Source organism: Gordionus sp. m RMFG-2023, chromosome 4 (genome assembly GCF_954871325.1).
Source record: "Gordionus sp. m RMFG-2023 chromosome 4, tfGorSpeb1-WG-v2, whole genome shotgun sequence".
NCBI lineage: Eukaryota > Metazoa > Nematomorpha > Gordioida > Chordodea > Parachordodidae > Gordionus > Gordionus sp. m RMFG-2023.
This window is the reverse complement of record NC_088778.1, coordinates 1052644-1058643: the sequence shown is the minus strand read 5'-3', so window position 1 is coordinate 1058643 and position 6000 is coordinate 1052644. Positions and strand designations below refer to the sequence as shown.

Here is a 6000-nt window from a genome sequence, read left to right as displayed (position 1 = left end):
CATGATCCACAAATAATATTAGATTGTTGGGTTTGAAATTTCTAAAATTCCTGATTAATTTCCACAAGAATTATTCATAATTCAAATACTCTTTAATACAATGATCTACAGTTCTAGATAATATTTGTGACCTTAACCCGGGTTTGGTGAAGAAGAATACTTGCTCAGAAATTCGATTACTTCTATAATGTTATCGTCTCAATCGCGTTGGGATTTTATATAGTTATAATATTTTTTTTGGCAAATTAATTAGTTAAAAATTTATTAGCTGAAAATCAAAAATTTTTTTTTTACAGAGAACTACTTTATCATTACTCAGATATTCCCGCTATCCTGGACACACATTTCAACGGGTGTTCAGTACAGCAAACACGGTTCCTGATATAAACTATCTTACAATCACTATACTTATAATTGTTAAGTAACTAAATAAATGATCAATTTTAATAATATATATGGATACATTTTACAAGCCAAAAAATTTCTTTTATATAATATATCAACGGAAGCGCATAAAGAAAATTTGAAATAAATTGAATGTTGATATATATATATGTGTGTGTGTATTAAATTTCGTATTCCATTGCAGCCACATTGTAATTCCGGCAATTAATGGGCCTTCAAGTTTCGGGAGCATCGAAATTGTAACGCAGATTTTGATGAATTAGATAGGGTCTAGTTGAACGGGGTAAAGTGGTCCTGAGTCCATTTGAAACATACTCTGCTGCTTCATTTACAATTTTTTAATCCAAAATCGAAAAACATTTTATAAGAAATTATTAGTTGTATAATTTAATAAATTTTTTTAAATAGGGAATGGAAAATCATAGCAATGCACCTTGTGGCAAATCTTAAGAATTCTAAATATTTCCTAAAATGATTCCTTAGCAGGTAAAGCATGATCAACAGGAGGCAGCCTTGGAGGGAATTCTTTCTAATCATTCAGAACAAAATTATGGAAATTTAAAATTTCAATACCTATATTTTTCTCTCTCGTGACTAAGAAAACAATGTTAGAATTACTAAAAATAAAATAAGAAATTCCCTAAAATAAAGATTACATTGTTCTAACTGAAAAAATTCTATTGGATATTTATCGATTGATAGAAAATATGGCGTCTTGGGAATAAAAAACTACCAACAGAATAAATAGCGTCTAACTAATAATGTTATGCGTCTTCTTTTAAACAATGTTAAAATAAATTATTGTTAAGGGAATATCCGTTATAACGGTTTAGATTGCGGAGTTTTTGGAAAAATTGAAATGATTCATGTTCATAAAATAAATCGTAAATATCAAGCATAGACAAACATTTTTAATACCAAATAATGTAAGCCTACCTTTTGTTTCCCGGCATCGAATTATGGAAAAACAGGCTAAAGTGACAACGATGATTACCTGAGTGTCATTATTATATAAAATTGAGAAAAAATATAATCATTTTATTTGATATATATTATATATAAAAACCAGTAGAAATCGAGAAATAATTTGCAGCATTTTATATAAAAAAATTCGACCCAGACAGAATTTTTGACGAATATAATTATATTTTTAAAAATAAATGTCATAAATTTTAATTTTTAAAAAACTTTAAATTTATTTTGTAGTAAATAAATGTCTTTTATTTGACACAAAGGCTAATTAATCATTTTGACAATAATTTTTTTTTTCTTTCTTTTTTGTCATTTGGTCTGGAAGGTATTTACATCAATTGTTTTCTAAGGGTTTAAATCTTGACCTAAAAATAAGGAATTATCCAACAAATAAATATAAGTGGTAATATACTCCTAACTCAAAATCGACAGAGTTGGGAATGTCCTCATAAAAAAAGAATCTAGATACAGATACAGATTATTTATGAAAAGAAAATGTATCTTGGATACAGATACTACTAGTATCTTATTAAAAATGTCAAAAAGATAACCGAGTACAAGATACAAAAAGATCTTGTATCTCTAGATACCTCCAAAAATCGATAAGAAATATCGAAGAGCTGAAGAGGTCCAAGCTCAGCATGCAGGATTCTGAAATCACTGCCCATTGTAGAATTACTACTATTATAGAATTCTACAAATGTTACTGATTATTTAAGGAGAATTTACAATTTTTACTATATATTTTTTTTAATTTATTTCATTTGTTTAAATTAGATTTGTCGAATAAAAATTAAAAATTTTATTTTTATCATTTAACGACGACTGGTCCGATATCGGCCTTGTTTATTCTTTAAACTATTTTTTTAATATCAAAATTGCCAGCTGATCTATTGTATTGTCACAATTTATAACCGAACCTAACCAAAACTTTTAAGGAATAATCGCAACATTTATTAAATATAATTCTCAAAAGGTTTTATTGGTTGTTTTATTAGAGGATATCGTTTACAATACTAAACCAAAAAAAAAATATTTTTAATGAAATAGATAGAAAAAAATCAGTGTTAAAATTTTTAGCTTTCATAATTTTGCTCTGAATAATGTGAGATCAACTCCCTAATTTATGCAAAGGTTTCCAAGCTGTATCCTGTAATAATTATCCTTTACCCCCTTTGCTAAGGATTTATTTTAGGGAAATATTCCCAGAGTTTTTAAAGATTGCCACAAAGTGGCATTAACTATGATTTTCCATTCCACATTTTATATTTTTATAAATTATAACTAATAATTTTCTTACAAATTGTTTTTGATTGGATAAAAATAAATGAAGCATCATATATGTTAGAAATGTGTTACATCTAAATATTTATTATTGTAAAGGTTAAGATATATTTTAAAAGGTCACGTTATATATTTTAAAAGGACGTTATTTGTATATTATATTATAACTTTCCGACAGGTAATATTATATTATCGAGGTTGCATATTATTAGAAGTTAAATTGGATAATTATATAAATGTATATATACAAAAGAATTACAAATAAAATTCATTATCGTTTTTTAAACTTTAATCGATTTAATAAAATGGATACAGAATTTCACCCCCTACAAGGAGTTCCTATAAGTTTCATCAAAATCTACGTTATGTATTTGATGCTCACGAATTACGAGGATATTAATTTTCGGAAATTATAATGTGGTTGAAATGGAATAAAAATTCCATGTAACAAATTTTTTTTTTTATCGCATAACACATAATGTATATTTCGAACATTATATTTATTTTTAAATTTCCCTTGGTTCGTTGGTAAATTTAAATTATATAAAAGAAATTTAAGAAAGAATATTATAAATTAATTGGCTTATAAGATGTGTAGAATTATAAAATTTTATCGATCGCTTATACCAGGAACCACGCTTGTACCGAACACCCTTCCAATGGGTGCCGAGAATAGCAGAGATTAATTTAAAAACAAGGTTCTTAATGTTCGAGTCATTGATAAGGTTTTTTCAAATATCTGAGAAAAATGTAACAAATTTAATGTTTAAATTTTTATAAAAGTGTTTACCTCCTTAGACTAACCTGACTGAGACGATAATCTTATAGATGTGATTGATCATCCGAATGAGTAGATAATGATTTCCCTTAGCTTCAAAAGTGTTAAACCCTTGTAGGCTCACATATATCATCTAACTTTCGCCTTTTGTATTCTGAAAATATATATTATAGTATTCGATTCGAATTATGAATATTCCATAAAAAAAAAGTATTCCAACCGAATTTCTAATATTCTTTTACGATTCATGGATCAAAAAAATATTTCAATTTAAACTTAATATTACCTTTTTTGGTTATTAATGAAATCTTCGTTAAATTAATAAATAAAAATTATAGATTATATATAAAGGTTAATAAAATTTAAAAATGTTTAATGCTGAATATAGAAATTTCAGTTCCACTCCCTTTTTTTAGGTTCATTTATAAATAAAAAGATATTACGCGAAATACGAATTTCGTTTATCTTGGGTTAAGGTTTCTGAAACCAATTTTGACGTTTAAGAGGAATCATAGGGGAATTCAAAACCCCCTGGAACATTTAGACAATTCACTGAAACGTTTTAAAATTTATTTTAGATAGATATATTGTAGTTTTTCCCTTTTTTTTGATAGATTTAAACTAATTTTGAATATAATTTTAAAAATTCAATAACTTTTTATAAGCGTGACATATTCCTGGTGCCAGATAGCAAGTGATAAGAACGGAAGCGATAATAACAAAACAATGATTACTAAAATTATTTTGATTCTTTATAAATTGATTGATATGCATGAATGTGTCATTCACGGTAACTGACGTTGATTTGTAGAATCCCTTACGGCCATCTTTACATGACTATGATTATTTTATCCTTAAAAGAGAGTAATCCATAAATAGGAGGACGGGAGTGAAGGAAATTTGATTTCAAAATAATAATTTTTTTTTTTTACTGACCCTAAAAATTGGTAAGAAAGAGAGAAAGAAAGAAAGAAAGAAAGAAAGAAAGAAAGAAAGAAAGAAAGAAAGAAAGAAAGAAAGAAAGAAAGAAAGAAAGAAAGAAAGAAAGAAAGAAAGAAAGAAAGAAAGAAAGAAAGAAAGAAAGAAAGAAAGAAAGAAAGAAAGAAAGAAAGAAAGAAAGAAAGAAAGAAAGAAAGAAAGAAAGAAAGAAAGAAAGAAAGAAAGAAAGAAAGAAAGAAAGAAAGAAAGAGAGAGAAAGAAAGAAAGAAAGAAAGAAAGAAAGAAAGAAAGAAAGAAAGAAAGAAAGAAAGAAAGATAGAAAGAAAGAAAGAAAGAAAGAAATGAAAGAGCTATCAGCTGGAGAGTTCCTGAATTTTTTAGTTCACACGCAGACATTTCCCATTACTCAAAGCTTCAGCAAAGGGAAATCTCCCGCAATTTTTCAATTTCCTTCTTCCTTAATATGTTTTATCTAACTCAATATCATAATAACCATGTGTTTGCATTACTTACCTTTAGGAATTAGGGAAAATTTTGCCTGGACTGTATCATTATATTCATTTTAATACCTAACATAATTATAAATTATATCCTACATATTTCTTTATGATAATTATTTTATTTATAAGGGTTCAAACTTTAAGAAACGGCAATTCATTATCTTTATAACCAGTTATTTGAAAACTTCGCATTGTCTAACGCTCCTCAATATTTTCGAATTACGAAGAAACAATCATTAATTGATTCCTATTTCAACAAATATCAAGCCAAGCATCACATATGATATGGAATAGGTTATTGCGACATGCACCTATCAGATGATTATCATTGATACCCGCCATTGAGAGAATTTTAAAATATCGTGAACCTCTAAAAAGATATCTTTTTAAATGGAAATTTGATATAAAAACGTGGTATCTGTATCTGTAACTTGATTGATTTCTAATCAAAGTATCTGTATCTAGATATTATTTTAGAGATCATCTGTTTTCACACACTTTCTAAGTTACATTTTTGATATACAATTTTTATTATTTCATATGAGCATATAATTTAAATATATATTTATTATTTATATATTAAAAAATATTAAAACTTTTATATAAAAAAAATATATATAGATATCCATTGAATAGTATGTCAGAGTTTATCAATAAACCAGGCAAATTTTGATATTACAATGCAACTCAAGGAATCTGCCATTTTTACTTTCAATGTAATTTTATTTTATTATACTAATTTAGAATTTTATTTTTTTTATTAATATTATTAGTGATGAAGAGGAAGAGGAAGAAGTAATAATCAGTGAAGCATCAAAAAGTTCAGACATTGTATAACCATGGCCAATTTATGAGAGCATATTTTGAAATAATATATCAAAATAAAGAAAACAAATCTCTGATAGTAAAAATGTTTGCTATATCTACCAAAAAATAAGAAAATTTCACTTAGCATTGCCTCAACTTGAAACATTGTAACATTTAAGGGTATGAGATACTAAATAAATGTTTTACAATTATAATTTTAAATTTTAAGAGAAAGAATCAAATCAAACACTGTTAATGAAAAAAACAAACAATTAATACAAAGATTAGTTGATGAATTATCAATGTTTTCAATTA

The 6000-nt window shown here is 26.1% G+C and overlaps 1 long non-coding RNA gene across 1 annotated transcript; it reads right to left on the bottom strand.

Moving 5' to 3' along the window:
* Positions 1-616: 616 nt before the first annotated feature.
* LOC135928994 (uncharacterized) lies at positions 617-1604 on the bottom strand. Its single transcript, XR_010572447.1, has 3 exons — positions 1472-1604; positions 1342-1399; positions 617-727 (listed from the first exon to the last, which is right to left on the bottom strand). It is a non-coding gene; the product is annotated as an uncharacterized LOC135928994 (long non-coding RNA).
* Positions 1605-6000: the final 4396 nt, after the last annotated feature.